A 16939-nucleotide genomic window follows, 5' to 3' on the forward strand; every position below is an offset into this window, starting at 1 on the left:
TTCTATTTACTTTTCTCCTGTGCCACAGATTATTGGAACCTGACTCCTGCCTCCGCTTCACTCCTGCCACCACCATCCTGCTTTCCACTACTGGACCTCCCTTTTGGACTCACCACGGACACTAGGACGTTACGGTACCACTCCTGCTCAGAACCTGGATCTGTTACCCTCCCTGTAGACCTGGACTTGCTCTTCCCCTATTTTTGGAAACCTGGACAATTGAACTTTGTAAATAAACCTGTTAAACCTTCTCTGGCTCGGTGTAGTTGTCTGCATTTGGGTTCATATCCAGTTAAATCGTGACACAGTCTGGCCACTAGCTATAGACAAAGAGAGGGAGAGTGAAGGAAAGGATGGGGAGATGGAGGGAAAGAAAGTATATAATTGCCTTCAATCTCTGCTCTGTTCGCGTGCTGTTTTGTTTTCAAGTTTGGTTGGGATGGAAGTTAATAGCAGTTTTATCATAATCACAATCCCAGTACTGATCCGTTCCATAAAAGACACATAAAGAGCACAAAGTCAGTAGTTTCCAGACACTCAGTGAGACACAGAGAGACACACTGAAATGAGAACTTTCACTAAGTTTCTCGTCTCATTTCTCTCTGTTATTTGCTCTCTCTCTCTCTCTCTCTTTGTAAAACGTTCCATCCCAGAAGCCTTAGGGGGTCCAGATAATCACTTTAGTTTAGAGAAAATGAGCTGGGCTGGAAAGCTACATTACTTCGCCCTGTCTTCTGTGTTGTTCTGTCTGAAAGTCATTTTCTTTGCAATTGCCATTAGACTGCTAAAGCCATTTGCAAATGCAATGCAGCGGAGTGCCGCTGTGTTCATCAGTATTTTCAATGCATTCCTTTAGTCAATTATAACCGGAGCTCTCCTCTGCCTGCTTATCCACACGCTAAGGCTGGTGTCACCCACTGCTCGGCTCAAGCATTAGGCTTGAGCTCCCTCCCTGCCTTTGTGGTTCTGTTGTGGTCCTGGTTTGGATGAGTGGCTGTGTGATGATTATGTTGTGTGTGGTCAGTGTGTAACTAAAATCAGTTTGTGGTCATTTTGTTATCACTGTATAATAATTATGTTCAGATTATAAAGTCAGAATCCAGTTGCAATGCGATCTCAGTGATGATCCTAAGCTACCTGTGGCAACTGGTTTGATGTCACTATGCAGAGCAGTAGCTGTGACCAGAGCGTTGTCAACAAGGGGTCAATATATGGTTATCATGTGGTTAGTCCATCAGTTAGTGGTCACTACATGAAAGCCCTCAGGTCTGAACATGCCGATGTAGTTCTACCTACAGCCCTGTGGTTTCCACTGTCCTGCAGTGGGGTGCAGAGTATCAGCTAACATTTATTGCCAGTTATGGACTGTATGAATAATAGATTCTGGTTCTATTTAAGATCCTGACGTGGACAAACTACATGGGTCGGTACGTACAGGCCAATATCTCTCCTCCCTCCACTGCCAGAATAGGAGCCCCTGCATTTAGGGTACTGCAGTCATTATTCCTCTACTAATTTCTCTCTCTCTCTCTCTCTCTCTCTCTCTCTCTCTCTCTCTCTCTCTCTCTCTCTCTCTCTCTCTCTCTCTCTCTCTCTCTCTCTCTCTCTCTCTCTCTCTCTCTGTTTTTTCTCTCTCTCTTTCCCTCTCTCTTTGTTTTTTCTCTCTCCCTCTCACTCTCTTCTCTCTCTCTAACACTCTCTTTGTTTTCTTTTCTATACTCTACCCTACCACCTTCTGACTCTCTGCACTACTATTTTAAGAACTGGAATAATTCCAGCAAATGTGAAGGGTATTATAGAAGCATGGAGCCGGGCCACTATATGACGGATGGTGGAACCTCTAGCCAATAGAGGAGCCAGTTGGAATTTATCTGCGATTTCATAGCGGCCCAGCCCTTAGTGTCATAACCGACCAGATCATTAGGAAACAAAGGTACGCTGCTATAGTACATCTATTAGTGAATTGAGCCATACACCACGATCAATGCTTACCATATTGGGCCATTGTGTCTGGCGAGAGGCTTCCATCTATTAGCCTGCATGGCTGGTGGAGGGAGAGGGAGGGTGAGAGGAAGGGAGGGGTAGGGAGAGGGGTAGGGAGAGGGAGAGAGGGGTAGGGACAGAGGGGTAGGGAGAGAGGGGTAGGGAGAGGGAAAGAGGGGTGGGGAGAGAGGGGTAGGAGAGAGAAAGAGGGGTGGGGAGAGAGGGGTAGGGAGAGAGGGGTAGGGAGAGGGAGGGAGGGAGGGGTAAGTAGAGGGAGAGAGGGGTAGGGAGAGGGAGGGAGGCGTAGGGAGAGGGAGAGAGGGGTAGGGAGAGGGAGAGAGGGGGTAGGGAGAGGGAGAGAGGGGTAGGGAGAGGGAGAGAGGGGTAGGGAGAGGGAGGGAGGCGTAGGGAGAGGGAGAGAGGGGTAGGGAGAGGGAGAGAGGGGTAGGGAGAGGGAGAGATTGGTAGGGAGAGGGAGAGAGGGGTAGGGAGAGGGAGAGGGAAAGAGGGGTAGGGAGAGGGAGAGAGGGGTAGGGAGAGGGAGAGAGGGATTGGGAGAGGGAGAGAGGGGTAGGGAGAGGGAGAGATGGGTAGGGAGAGGGAGAGAGGGGTAGGGAGAGGGAGAGAGGGGTAAGGGAGAGGGAGAGACGGGTTGGGAGAGGGAAAGAGGGGTAGGGAGAGGGAGAGAGGGGGTAGGGAGGGGGGAAGAGGGGTAGGGAGAGGGAGAGAGTGGTAGGGAGAGGGAGAGAGGGGTAGGGAGAGAGGAGTAGGGAGAGTGAGAGAGGGTAGGGAGAGTGAGAGAGGGGTAAGGAAAGGGAGAGGGAGAGAGGGGTTGGGAGAGGGAGAGGGAGAGAGGGGTATGGAGAGAGGGGTATGGAGAGGGAGAGAGGGGTAGGGAGAGGGAAAGAGGGGTAGGGAGAGGGAGAGAGGGGTAGGGAGAGGGAGAGAGGGGGTAGAGAGAGAGAGAGGGGTAGGGAGAGGGAGAGAGGGGTATGGAGAGGGAGAGAGGGGTTGGGAGAGGGAAAGAGGGGTGGAGAGAGGGGTAGGGAGGGGGGAGAGAGGTGTAGGAGAGGGAGAAGGCGAGAGAGAGAGAAAAGGACAGTCCATATGTATGGCTGTGCAGCTCAGTTGGCTTTAGCTGTTAGAGCTTCAGCACCATCAACAGATCAATACACACACACACACACACACACACACACACACACACACACACACACACACACACACACACACACAGCCTATTTCAGCACCACGGACAGCAACATTCCTCACTTATATTATGTACTATAGTACTCTTTGTGCCTCCATATCTTTAGTCTCTGGTTCTGCTGCCTCTCTGCTGCTGCTACCTTGTGAAGCTCCTGCTTGGCTCCTTCAAGGCCATGACATTTATACAGCCTATGAGTGAATCAGTGGGTGAAAAAAAAAAGAAAAATGGAATCCATGTAAACAAGCATTAAATTGAGGTATGAGCATAGTACAGCACTCTGACGTGATGCACACTGACACTGTAAAGTCCTGTAGTCTGCATGCTGCCAAAAGAGAGAGAGAAATACTGATGAGTTACACCAGGAGGTCACGCTCCCTCTCTCCTCTCCTCTCTCTCTTCATCCTCCTCTCCTTCTTCCTTGTCTTTCGAAACGCAGAACTACTCTCCAGCATAGTCTAAAATGCTCATACAGACCTCAATCAAAGTTTTCTCAAGCAGAAATACATTGAAATAGACTAAAAAGAGATTGAAATAGAGAGAGAATGGCTATATTAAAGGGGCCATAGAATGGATACAGGGCACAATGTTTTTTGGATTGACAATATGAATGGAGGTCTATGTAAAGCTTGCCTGCAGCCGGAGCCTAACGAAGACATTGTGCTGGCTGTAGGCAAGCTCAATACCCCAGCTACTCAATCACAGGCAGACTAGAAAGACAGTAGAGAGATGGGGCGAGCGGGAGGGAGGGAGGGAGTGATTATTAGCTGCCCAGTGTGTGGCAACATGCCATAGCCCTGAGAGGTATTCATTCTCAATCGGTATTACATACCTTCTATTTCCATTCACTCTAGAACCGTTTCACACCACTAGTGTTGAACTATTTCTATTACACGACGATCACTGAGGTAATTATTGAACAGGACATGACTGAATCAAGCTCAGTGACTCAGGGCTTCTTAGACAGAGAGATAGAAAGAAGAAGAGAAGAAGAGACAGCATTTTGAGGAATGGGGGATTTAAGGAGAGTCCCACTATCCTCTCTCTCAGCTCCTTTGTAACGATCCCGGCAGTCTGAGTCGGGTCCTGTCTGTGTACTAGTTTTTCTGCTCGTGATCTCCAGTTTCCCGAGGGTTCTGGAACGCTCCCTGCCTGGTTGCCGGGCAACGTTGCTAGGCGGGAGCTCTCTTGATTTCCGCACCTGCATCCCATCAGCAATCTGCACACCTGGTCCTGATCATCACCCTTCTTAGGCTCTGGCCTAACATCCATTCCCTGCCGGATGCGTTAGCCATGAACAGTATGTTTATCAGCGGATCAGTCTTAGAGCTTAGAGCATTAGTTTTGTTGTTTTGCACCTTGTTTGCTTGTTGTATGCTTACCTCCGTTTTGTTCTCCCTGCAGTCACTCGTCCGGAACCTTCACCCAACCTCTGCCTGATGGTCGGCGGCTGCCGAGCCATCATTGGACCAACTACTGCACCCTCAACAACTCATCCACGCCGCCCGCTCTGTTCCCTGGATTATTCAGCAGCACTCGTGGATCAGTTAAATAAACACTCACCTTTGACACCACTTACCTTGTCCTGGTCTGCTTCTGGGTTCTGGCTTAGTAAACCGTGACAGAACGATCCGGCCAGTAATGAACCCAGCGGACCTGGACTCTGTTCGCCATGCCATTACCCATCAGGAGAAGATGTTGGGCCATCATAGCACGGTACTACAGGAGATCGCGTTGTCAGTTCGGAACCTTTCTACCGGTCTGACGGAGGTCCAGAACCAGCGCAAGTTTCCGGTGGAGGATCCACTACCGGTTTCACCCATCTCGCCTGCCGCTTCTGGAGCTGTGTCCTTCCGTGAGCCCAAGGTTCCGACGCCGGATAAATATGAGGGGGAGCTGGGAAGATGCCGTTCCTTCCTTATGCAGTGTGGATTAGTGTTCGATCTACAGCCCTACTCTTATGCCACAGACAAAGCTAGGATAGCCTTTGTGATTGAGTTGCTGCGTGGTCGAGCGCTGGAGTGGGCTTCAGCCGTTTGGGAACGACAGGATCCCTGCATGGCTTCATACCAGGGGTTCACGGCCGAGATGAGGAAGCTCTTCGACCATTCCGTCCGAGGGAGGGACGCAGCTAGGCGCCTGTTTTCGCTTCGCCAAGGAACTCGCAGCGTGGCCGACTTCGTGATCGAGTTCAAGACGTTGGCTGTGGAGAGTGGGTGGAATGAGGAGTCTCTGCAAGCGGCCTTTACCAGGGTCTGTCGGAGCAGCTCAAGGATGAGTTGATCTCCTATCCGGAGCCTAGTGACCTGGACAGCTTGGTAGCCTTGTCTATTCGGGTGGATAATCGAGTCCGAGAGCGAAGGAGGGAGAAGCAATGGGTCCCGTCCAACCGATCAGCTTCTCAGGTTCCAGTCGGGTCGGGGATTGGACCAGAATACGTCGATCATCGTCCACCACACAGGATTAGTGGAGAGGTCCTGTCTCCCGATTCTGAACCCATGCAAGTGGGGCGGCACGGGTTAACCAAGGAGGAGCGCCAACACAGACGTAGGACTAACTGTTGCCTCTACTGTGGTGGTTCGGGACATTACCTCGCCACTGGTTCCCGGCGGTCGTCAAACTGCGCGGCTCGCTAAAGTTGGGAGGACTTTTAGCGAGCCAGTTTCGACCTCTCAATACCTCTGTCAGACCCGTTTCCGGCTACCCTTATGAACAGGAATCAGAGCTTAGCGATTAACGCTTTATCGATTCAGGTGCCGATGGAAGCTTTCTTGATGCCGAGTTGGTGGAACAGCTGGGGCTTTCCAAGGAGCAATTGCCGGAAGCCATTGAAGCTACCACTCTGGACGGCAGTAGTCTGGCACGATCACGATGAGGACTGAACCGGTTAAGATGCTGTTGTCGGGGAATCATTCTGAGATGATTTCATTCTTCATTCTGCCGTCTTCCCATGTTCCTCTGGTCCTTGGATACCCCCTGGCTGAAGGAACACAATCCCACGTTCGATTGGGTGACGGGGCAAGGTAACGAGTTGGAGCCTTGATTGTCATGCTAACTGTCTCAAGACTGCCTGTCCCCATTCGGTTCCCAGTCAGGTGATTGAGGCTAAACCCCCAGATTTGTCCCTGGTTCCCGAGACATATCACGATTTGGGGGAAGTGTTCAGTAAGCAGAAGGCTCTGTCACTCCCTCCCCACCGACCATATGATTGTGCCATCAACCTGTTCCCTGGAGCTGTCTACCCCAAGGGAAGGTTATACAGTATCTCCCGACCTGAACGTGAGGCTTTGGAGACCTACATCAAGGAGTCCCTAGCTGCTGGTCTCGTTCGTCCCTCGTCATCACCCCTGGGGGGCAGGATTCTTCTTTGTGGGTAAGAAGGATGGCTCTCTTCGACCGTGTATTGATTATCGGGGGTTGAATGACATCACGGTCAAGAACAAGTATCCCCTGCCCTTGATGAGTTCTGCCTTCGACTCCTTACAGGGTGCTACGGTGTTCACCAAGCTAGACCTACGCAATGCGTATCACATGGTCCGGATCAGAGAGGGGGACGAGTGGTTGACGGGTTTCAATACACCGATGGGTCACTTCGAGTATCAGGTGATGCCGTTTGGACTGACCAATGCTCCAGCGGTATTCCAGAGTATGGTGAACGACGTCCTGAGAGATATGATCGGTCTCTTTGTGTTTGTTTACCTGGATGACATTCTGATCTTCTCGAAGGAACCTTCCGACCACGTCCAGCATGTCCGGCAGGTTCTGCAGCGATTGTTGGAGAATCGCCTGTTCGTGAAGGCCGAGAAGTGCGAGTTTCACGCCCACACGACATCCTTTCTCGGGTACATCATCTCCAGGGGAGAGATTAGGATGGACCAGGAGAAGGTTAGAGCGGTTCTGGAATGGGCCCAGCCCGGTACGAGATTGCAGCTCCAGAGATTTTTGGGGTTTGCGAATTTCTACCGCAGATTCATCCGGGATTACAGCCGTGTGGCCGCTCCGTTAACTGCCTTGACTTCCAGTATCAGGACCTTCAAGTGGAATCCGGAGGCGGATCGAGCGTTTCTGGATTTGAAGAGGCGATTCACCAACGCACCGATTCTCTCTCAACCGGACACGGCCCGTCAGTTCGTCGTTGAAGTGGACGCGTCTGATGTGGGAGTTGGCGCCATCCTGTCGCAGCGATGCTCCACGGACAGTAAACTCCATCCCTGCGCCTACTACTCGTCGCCTTTCGCCTGCGGAGAGGAATTACGATGTGGGTAACCGGGAGCTTCTCGCGGTGAAACTTGCCTTGGAGGAGTGGCGCCACTGGTTGGAGGGGGCGGAGCAACCGTTTATTGTCTGGACTGACCACAAGAATCTTGCTTACGTGCAATCGGCTAGACGTCTCAACTCCCCGCCAGGCCAGGTGGGCGTTGTTTTTCGGACGATTCAATTTTTTCCCTGACGTTCCGACCTGGATCTAAGAACGGCAAGGCGGACGCCTTGTCCCGGATGTTCTCCAAGACGGAAGAGAGTGGGTCCAAGACCGAGACAATTCTCCCCCGGAACTGCGTCGTGGGAGCAGTTATGTGGAAGATTGAGGAGGAGGTGATGGCGGCCCTTCGGACGCAGCCCGGTCCCGGTAACGGTCCACCCGGTCGGTTGTTTGTGCCTGAGTCGGTTCGTCCTGCTGTCCTCAAATGGTCCCACGCCAGCAAGATGGCTTGTCACCCTGGCGTGGCTCGGACGATGGCGTTTCTTCGCAGACGTTTTGGTGGCCTGCCATGGCCGAGGATACTCGGGGTTTTGTTGCTGCCTGTCCAGTGTGTGCGCAGAATAAGAGTACCAATCGGCCCAGCTCTGGACTACTTCACCCCCTTCCTATTCCCCCGGCGACCATGGTCGCATCTGGCCCTGGACTTTGTCACTGGGTTGCCCGCTTCTGAGGGGAACACGGTCGTTCTGACTATCGTGGACAGATTCAGCAAGTTCGCCCACTTTGTGCCAATTGCCAAGCTTCCCTCTGCCTCGGAGACGTCCGAGATCCTGGTTAGGGAGGTTTTCAGGGTCCACGGTTTGCCCAGTGATATCGTTTCCGACCGTGGCCCTCAGTTTACCTCTGCTGTCTGGAAGTCCTTCTGTTTGGCCATTGGAGCTACAGTCAGTCTCACATCTGGTTTTCACCCCCAATCTAATGGTCAGGCGGAGAGAGCCAACCAGAAGATGGAATCCACGCTACGCTGCCTGGTCTCTTCCAACCCCACCTCCTGGGTCTCTCAGTTGCCTTGGGTTGAGTATGCCCACAATACTCTCCCCTACATCTGCCACTGGGATGTCTCCCTTCCAGTGCCTGTATGGCTACCAACCTCCCTTGTTCCCTTCTCAGGAGAAGGAGCTCTCAGTGCCTTCTGTTCAGGCCCATATTCGTCGTTGCCACCGGACCTGGCATCGGGCCAGAAAGGCACTCCTTAGAGTTTCGGACCGGTATCAGCTCCAGGCGAATCGTCGCCGGATCCCCGCTCCCACCTATACCATCGGAGATAGGGTCTGGTTGGCCACACGGGATCTTCCTTTACGGACTGAGTCTAGGGAAGTTGTTACCGAAGTTCATTGGTCCGTTTGTGGTGGAGAAGGTGATCAATCCGGTGGCAGTTCGACTCAAACTACCGAGGACGCTCAGAGTCCATCCCACCTTTCATGTCTCCTGCCTCAAGCCTGTTTTCCTCAGTCCTCTGTTGCCTCCTCCGCCTCCTCCTCCTCCTCCTCGGATGATCGGAGGTGGTCCTGCCTACACGGTGCGACGCATCATGGATTCCAGACGGCGGGGCCGGGGTTTCCAGTATCTCGTGGACTGGGAGGGGTATGGTCCTGAAGAGAGGAGTTGGATTCCGCGGCGACAGATCCTAGATGCTGACCTCATTCGTGACTTCTACCGCCTCCATCCTGGCGCTCCGGGGAGTCCGCCCGGTGGCGTTTGGTCGGAGGGGGTACTGTAACGATCCCGGCAGTCTGAGTCGGGTCCTGTCTGTGTACTAGTTTTTCTGCTCGTGATCTCCAGTTTCCCGAGGGTTCTGGAACGCTCCCTGCCTGGTTGCCGGGCAACGTTGCTAGGCGGGAGCTCTCTTGATTTCCGCACCTGCATCCCATCAGCAATCTGCACACCTGGTCCTGATCATCACCCTTCTTAGGCTCTGGCCTAACATCCATTCCCTGCCGGATCGTTAGCCATGAACAGTATGTTTATCAGCGGATCAGTCTTAGAGCTTAGAGCATTAGTTTTGTTGTTTTGCACCTTGTTTGCTTGTTGTATGCTTACCTCCGTTTTGTTCTCCCTGCAGTCACTCGTCCGGAACCTTCACCCAACCTCTGCCTGATGGTCGGCGGCTGCCGAGCCATCATTGGACCAACTACTGCACCCTCAACAACTCATCCACGCCGCCCGCTCTGTTCCCTGGATTATTCAGCAGCACTCGTGGATCAGTTAAATAAACACTCACCTTTGACACCACTTACCTTGTCCTGGTCTGCTTCTGGGTTCTGGCTTAGTAAACCGTGACATCCTTCTTCCTTGAGCCTCAGCCCAGCCTCCCTAAAGTGCTTTATTTCCATGTTGTGTTGTGTGCTCTCTCTAGTTCCCCTAGTTCTCTGGCCCAGATGTGGATCCAGCAGATTCCCAGAATGAGAGGCTGTGTCCGTATGGAGTGGGGATTTAATGGTAGCACGATGGAGGGATGACTTCAGGGGAGGAAAGGGTTGGAGGATAGAGGGATAGATGTAGGGAGAGAGGAAGAGATTCACCTCATAGACAAGCTGTTTGGAGTGGAGGATGAGCGATATGAGGGGAATGGAGAGAGAGGGAGAAAGAGAGAGCGAGAGTTAGGCGAAAGGGGGCGGGAGAGAGAGAAAGAGCAAGAGAGAGAGGGAGAGAGAGAGAGAGGGAGAGAGAGAGAGAGCGATAGAGAGTAGTGCAGAGCAGGGCAGGGGGACAGAGAGAGATAAAGTAGGGTAGGGGGAGCGAACGAGAGAGAGAGAGAGAGAGAGAGAGAGAGAGAGAGAGAGAGAGAGAGAGAGAGAGAGAGAGAGAGAGAGAGAGAGAGAGTGAGAGAGAGAGTAAAGCCCTTTGAATTGAATTGAGAGAGATAGCAGAGTCACCTATGCATTATGGACACTAGCTTCTTCTCCATGGACTTTATGACATTTTCCTCTGTAATGTACTTTACAGTCCATATATGGGAAGGAGGGCTGGATTGAGGGGGAAGAGGTAGGGGATGTGGTTGGTATGGGTAATCTAAATAGGTAGAAAGATTGGAAATTATTCCTGAATATTTCTGATTGTGTAACCAAGAGCCAAATGGCACATCCATTAGATAAGGTTGTTAGGGTTAGGAAGAGCAGGAAGGAGAAACGGGGGGAAATAGGGGATGACCGACAGGCCTTGGGGAGAGAGGAGAGAGGAGAGAGGGAGAGAGAGAGAGGATAGAGGGAGAGAAGGCCCACATTTCAGACAACAGAGTTAGTAGATGCCAAATGTCTTTGGACATGGTTTAGAGGGGAGAGGAGAGAGAGGAAGATGGAGAGGGAGAGAGAGAGAGAGAGAGAGAGAGAGAGAGAGAGAGAGAGAGAGAGAGAGAGAGAGAGAGAGAGAGAGAGAGAGAGAGAGAGAGAGAGAGAGAGAGAGAGAGAGAGAGAGTGAAAGCAGAGAGAGAAAAATTGCACTCCTAAATCAACAAAGTCTGGGATTTGGGTTGGGTGCTATAGTGTGGATTGTTTTTTCATTAGATGAGTGGAGGGTGAGATTATGTGCCATTGTTTTGTGGCTGTTAAATGTGTGTGTGTGTTTGTGTGTATGCCTGAATGCAGGCCCGTGCATGTGAGTGAGTGTGTTTTGTCAGTGCTGCACATCTGTCATTGCTGATTTGATCATGTTGTGTTTAATGGGGTTGATTCCACCATGTGGAGAAGTGATTTAACTGGTGGGCTCAGTATTGGTATATACAGTGGGGAAAAAAGTATTTAGTCAGCCACCAATTGTGCAAGTTCTCCCACTTAAAAAGATGAGAGAGGCCTGTAATTTTCATCATATGTACACGTCAACTATGACAGACAAAATGTGGAAAAAAAATCCAGAAAATCACATTGTAGGATTTTTAATGAATTTATTTGCAAATTATGGTGGAAAATAAGTATTTGGTCAATAACTAAAGTTTCTCAATACTTTGTTATATACCCTTTGTTGGCAATGACACAGGTCAAACGTTTTCTGTAAGTCTTCACAAGGTTTTCACACATTGTTGCTGGTATTTTGGCCCATTCCTCCATGCAGATCTCCTCTAGAGCAGTGATGTTTTGGGGCTGTAACTGGGCAACACGGACTTTCAACTCCCTCCAAAGATTTTCTATGGGGTTGAGATCTGGAGACTGGCTAGGCCACTCCAGGACCTTGAAATGCTTCTTACGAAGCCACTCCTTCGTTGCCCGGGCGGTGTGTTTGGGATAATTGTCATGCTGAAAGACCCAGCCACGTTTCATCTTCAATGCCCTTGCTGATGGAAGGAGGTTTTCACTCAAAATCTCACGATACATGGCCCCATTCATTCTTTCCTTTACACGGATCAGTCGTCCTGGTCCCTTTGCAGAAAAAACAGCCCCAAAGCATGATGTTTCCACCCCCATGCTTCACAGTAGGTATGGTGTTCTTTGGATGCAACTCAGCATTCTTTGTCCTCCAAACACGACGAGTTGAGTTTTTACCAAAAAGTTCTATTTTGGTTTCATCTAACCATATGACATTCTCCCAATCCTCTTCTGGATCATCCAAATGCACTCTAGCAAACTTCAGACGGGCCTGGACATGTACTGGCTTAAGCAGGGGGACACGTCTGGCACTGCAGGATTTGAGTCCCTGGCGGCGTAGTGTGTTACTGATGGTAGGCTTTGTTACTTTGGTCCCAGCTCACTGCAGGTCATTCACTAGGTCCCCCCATGTGGTTCTGGGATTTTTGCTCACCGTTCTTGTAATCATTTTGACCCCACGGGGTGAGATCTTGCGTGGAGCCCCAGATCGAGGGAAGTTATCAGTGGTCTTGTATGTCTTCCATTTCCTAATAATTGCTCCCACAGTTGATTTCTTCAAACCAAGCTGCTTACCTATTGCAGATTCAGTCTTCCCAGCCTGGTGCAGGTCTACAATTTTGTTTCTGGTGTCCTTTGACAGCTCTTTGGTCTTGGCCATAGTGGAGTTTGGAGTGTGACTGTTTGAGGTTGTGGACAGGTGTCTTTTATACTGATAACAAGTTCAAACAGGTGCCATTAATACAGGTAACGAGTGGAGGACAGAGGAGCCTCTTAAAGAAGAAGTTACAGGTCTGTGAGAGTCAGAAATCTTGCTTGTTTGTATGTGACCAAATACTTATTTTCCACCATAATTTGCAAATAAATTCATAAAAAATCCTACAATGTGATTTTCTGGATTTTCTTTTCTCAATTTGTCTGTCATAGTTGACGTGTACCTATGATGAAAATTACAGGCCTCTCTCATCTTTTTAAGTGGGAGAACTTGCACAATTGGTGGCTGACTAAATACTTTTTTCCCCCACTGTAGCTAGGTCAGATTGTCAGCTACATTGGTTGGTTGGTACGCCATGAGGCAAGTTGACTTGGACCTAGACAGGACCTTATCAGCTAGCTAGGAGTAGACATGTGTCTGGGATTGCCGAGGGTACAAACATACGCACACACAAACACGACAGAAATGGGCGACGTCTTACGAGTTCCAACCCATCGTTGCTATTTATGTTTATCTGTATTATTCTTTTACAGGAAGTTGAACTATTATCACATATGACCTCCAAGCACTTCTGGACATCAGATTGACAGTTGCTAACCTCAATTTCGACTTCAAATCCGACTTCAACTCCGACTCAGCTGTTCCCTTGTTCATACCGGACCCCATTCCTTTGTTTCATGGGCTACCAAAATGCTACCAAATGTCCAGTCACTCGAGAATAAGATGGATGATCTTCATTCAAGAGTCTCCTATCAGAGAGACTTGAAAAGCTGCAATATTATATGCCTTGCAGAGACGTAGCTGGATGACTCTATGTACGGTTTCTCCATGCAGCGGCACGATCGGACAAAGGCGGCCTTGGGCAAGTCCAAAGGAAAGGGGTTTGTCTCTTCATAAACAACAACTGGTGCGCTGCTTCCAGTGTGAAGGAAATCTCTAGCTTTTGCTCACCTGATATAGAATATCTCAGGGTAAGCTGCAGACCCTTTTATCTAACAAGAGAGTTTTCATCCGTAATCATCACGGCTGTATACATCCCTCCGCAAACCAACAACACGTTGGGACTCTATAGCCCTAACTGTATAGGGCTATAAACAAACAAGAATCACCCAGATGCAGTGTTTGTGTTGGGCGGAGACTTTAATGCAGGGAGACTTAAATTGTTCTACCTCACTTTTACTAACAAGTCTCCTGCGCAACTAGGGGCGCTAAAACGCTAGACCACTTTTATTCTACCCACAGAAATGGATATAAGCCCTCCCTCGTCCTCCCTTAGACAAATCTGACAACCTCTATTCTCCTGCTTCCTGTTTACAAAAAAAAAGCTCAAACAGGAAATACCAGTGGCGCACTAAATACGGAAGTGATCCAATGAAGCAGACGCGAGGCTACAAGACTGTTACGCTAGTACAGACTGGGATATGTTCCGGGATTCATCCGATAGCATTGAGGAGTTTACCATATCAGTCACGGGCTTCATCAATGAGTGCATGGACGACGTCATCCCCACTGTGACTATAAGAACGTATCCAAACCAGAAACCATGGATTACAGGCAATATCCGCGCTGGGCTAGAGCTACCGCTTACAAGAAACAGGAAACGGACATGGACGCATACAAGAAAGCACGCTACGACCTCCGACGAGACATCAAACATCTAAAAGGACAATATAGGCGGAAGGTAGAATCCTGTTACACCTGCTCCGACGCTTGTCGTATGTGGCAGGGCTTGAAGACGATAATGGATTACAAAGGGAAGCCGTGATGTAGAACTCCCAAACCAGCTAAATGCATTTTATACTCGCTTCGAGGAATACAACACTGAGTCTTGAGTGAAATCCCCTGTTGTTACAGATGACTGTGTGATCTCACTCTCAGTGGCCGATGTGAGTAAAACTTTTAAACAGGTTAACAGTCGCGAGGCCGCCAGACTAGACGGAATACCAGGGCGCGTTTTCAAAGCATGCTCAGACTAGCTGGCAAGTGTCTTCACAGACATTTTCAATCTATCCTTGTCCCAGTCTGTAATCTCAACATGTTTCAACCTGACCACCATTGTCCCTGTTCCCAAGAGCTCCAAGGTAACCTTCCTAAATGACTATCGCCTTGTAGCACTCACATCTGTAATTATGAAGTGTTTTGAAAGTCTGTTCCCTACACATATAAACACCATCATCGACGGGGCTGTAGTATTTCTATTTGTATTTATTATGGATCCCAATTAGCTACATTCACAAAATATTTCACAACCTATTAAGTGTGTGCCCTCAGGCCCCTACTCTACTACCACATATATACAACACATAATCCATTTGTACGTGTGTGTATAGTGCGTATGCATGTGTCTGAGCCTATGTTTTTGTTGCTTCACAGTCCCCGCTGTTCCATGTAGTCATGGCTCTATGTTGTACTGTGCGCCTCCCATAGTCTGTTCTGGACTTGGGGACTGTGAAGAGACCTCTGGTGGCATGTCTTGTGGGGTATGCATGGGTGTCCGACATGTCAACATGTCAATACCTCTCACAAATACAAGTAGTGATGAAGTCAATCTCTCCTCCACTTTAATATTAGCTCTCTGTGTACATCCAAGGGCCAGCCGTGCTGCTTTGTTCTGAGCCAATTGCAATTTTCCTAGGTCCCTCTTTGTGGCACCTGACCACACGACTGAACAGTAGTCCAGGCGCGACAAAACTAGGGCTTGTAGGACCTGCCTTGTTGATAGTGCTGTTATGATGGCAGAGCAGTGCTTTATTATGGACAGACTTCTCCCCATACTAGCTACTGTTGTATCAACATGTTTTGACCATGAATGTTTACAATCCACGGTTACTCCAAGCAGTTTAGTCTCCTCAATTTGCTCAATTACCACATTATTCATTACAAGATTTAGTTGAGGTTTAGGGTTTAGTAAATGATTTGTCCCAAATTCAATGCTTTTAGTTTTAGAAATATTTAGAACTAACTTATTCCTTACCACCCATTCTGAAACTAACTGCAGCTCTACGTTAAGTGTTGCAGTCATTTCAGTCGCTGAGGTAGCTGACGTGCATAGTGTTGAGTCATCCACATACATAGACACACTGGCTTTACTCAAAGCCAGTGGCATGTTGTTAGTAAAGATTGAAAAAAGAAAGGGGCCTAGACAGCTGCCCTGGGGAATTCCTGATTCTACCTGGATTTTGTTGGAGAGGCTTCCATTAAAGAACACCCTCTGTGTTCTGTTAGACAGGAAACTCTTTATCCACAATATAGCAGGGGGTGTAAAGCCATAACATAGCTTGTATTATTTGGATGGGATCCATCCAAATCATTTGGGTTCCTGGATCCTTTCACAGCATTATAAGGCTCATTTAATCCCTACCATTGTGTCGCTAAGTTGTCATAATGATTCAGCAAATGTACATTATCCTAGGGGCGTTGGAAGACACAATGAAAATAACCTAATTTATGTCCCTCTTACTGCCAGGAATGCCTCTGCTGATTCTACAGCTATTGTATGCTGAAATCATATGCCTATGAACCAGAGTAATACTGTTAGCACTGAGGTGGTGTGCCCTAATAGGAAGTCCACTGTGTGCAACTCACCCTGCACTAAAAAAATTACCTCAGTATGTCTACCTCTGCTAAGCTTCCCAGTAAAGCATGAAAATAAATCAAGCATCCCAGAAAAGTGTTAAAAATAGCCCACGTTAACATATGTACATTGGTTTGCGAAAGTATTCACTCCCCTTGGCATTTTTCCTATGTTGTTGCCTTACAACCTGGAGTTAAAATTGTTTTTTGGGGGGTTTGTATCATTTGATTTACACAACATGCCTACCACTTTGAAGATGCAAAATATTTTTTATTGTGAAACAAATAAGAAATAAGAAAAAAAACAGAATTTGAGCGTGCATAACTATTCACCCCCCCCTCCCCACCCCCCACAAAGTCAATACTTTGTAGAGCCACCTTTTGCAGCAATTACAGCTGCAAGTCTCTTGGGGTATGTCTCTATAAGCTTGGCAAATCTAGCCACTGGGATTTTTGCCCATTCTTCGAGGCAAAACTGCTCCAGCTCCTTCAAGTTGGATGGGTTCCGCTGGTGTACAGCAATATTTAAGTCATACCACAGATTCTCAATTGGATTGAGGTTTGGGCTTTGAATAAGCCATTCCAAGACACAACAGGTTTCCCTCAAGAATTTCCCTGTATTTAGTGTCATCCATCATTCCTTCAATTCTGACCAGTTTCCCAGTCCCTGCTGATGAAAAACATCCTAACAGCATGATGCTGCCACCACCATGCTTTACTGTGGGGATGGTGTTCTCGGGGTGATGAGAGGTGTTGGGTTTGCGCCAGACATAGCGTTTTCCTTGATGGCCAAAAAGCTCAATTTTAGTCTCATCTGATCAGAGTACCATCTTCCATATGTTTGGGGAGACTTCCACATGGCTTTTGGCGAACACCAAACATATTTGCTTATTTCTTTTTTTAAG

This window comes from Coregonus clupeaformis, chromosome 5, assembly GCF_020615455.1.
Source record: "Coregonus clupeaformis isolate EN_2021a chromosome 5, ASM2061545v1, whole genome shotgun sequence".
Classification (NCBI taxonomy): Eukaryota; Metazoa; Chordata; class Actinopteri; order Salmoniformes; family Salmonidae; genus Coregonus; species Coregonus clupeaformis.